This window comes from Triticum aestivum, unplaced genomic scaffold (assembly GCF_018294505.1).
Source record: "Triticum aestivum cultivar Chinese Spring unplaced genomic scaffold, IWGSC CS RefSeq v2.1 scaffold32393, whole genome shotgun sequence".
Lineage (NCBI taxonomy): Eukaryota > Viridiplantae > Streptophyta > Magnoliopsida > Poales > Poaceae > Triticum > Triticum aestivum.
The window spans coordinates 119,682-120,546 of NW_025228132.1; positions in this window are offsets into that span (position 1 = coordinate 119,682).

Here is an 865-nt window from a genome sequence, read left to right on the forward strand (position 1 = left end):
CCCCCTCACAGACAGCGCCGCCGCCGGCACCTGGAGGGGGGAAACAGACGCGTCGGGTCTACACGGAGGGGATCTTGCTGTGGGTCTGGCCCGGATGTTGCTCCAAAGTGTTCCTATGGGCTGACCTAACACAACCGGGTGGAGAGGCCCACTAGTCAAATCCCGTCCGTGCAAAGTCAAAGAGCTAGATCAGGTGGTCAAACGCTACAGGGTTAGGCGGGACGGGGGCCCTGGGGGGTAGCAATGCCACCAGAGCGTCGCATCGGGCCCTCATACATGCGGGGTGGTGCGGTGGCATGTCCGAAGAGGCGGCACGCGTCTCCGGGGTGTGGCCCCCCTCACGGACGGCGATGACACGGTAGTAGACGTTCTGCGGAAACGATGCGACGTGAATATGGAGCGCGATAAAATCATGAGTTTTTTACATGACGTGGGCACATGTGCTATAGGACCGATGGTAATTTTTCATAATTTTTTGTGATGGAGAAGTATCTGAACACTTCCCTCTACGCGGATTGCTCTTCGCGCGTCTACGACTGTGGCCGGCGGCCTCCGGGGGCTAGCATACCGTCAAATCTTGCGTAGGTGGCCTCTCACAAGTCTGGAAGTGTTGTGGCGGTTGCAAATGCCCAGCACGCGTCTCCGGGGTGTGCCCCCCCCCCCCCTCACGGACGGCGCCGCTGCCGACACCTGGAGGGGGGAAACGGACGCGTCGGGTCTACACGGAGTGGATGTAGCTGTGGGTTTGGCCCGGATGTTGCTCCCGGGTGTCCTTATGGGCCGAACTGACACAACCGGGTGGAGAGGTCCACTGGTCAAAGCCCGTCCGTGCAAAGTCAAAGGGCTAGATCGCGTGGTCAAACGC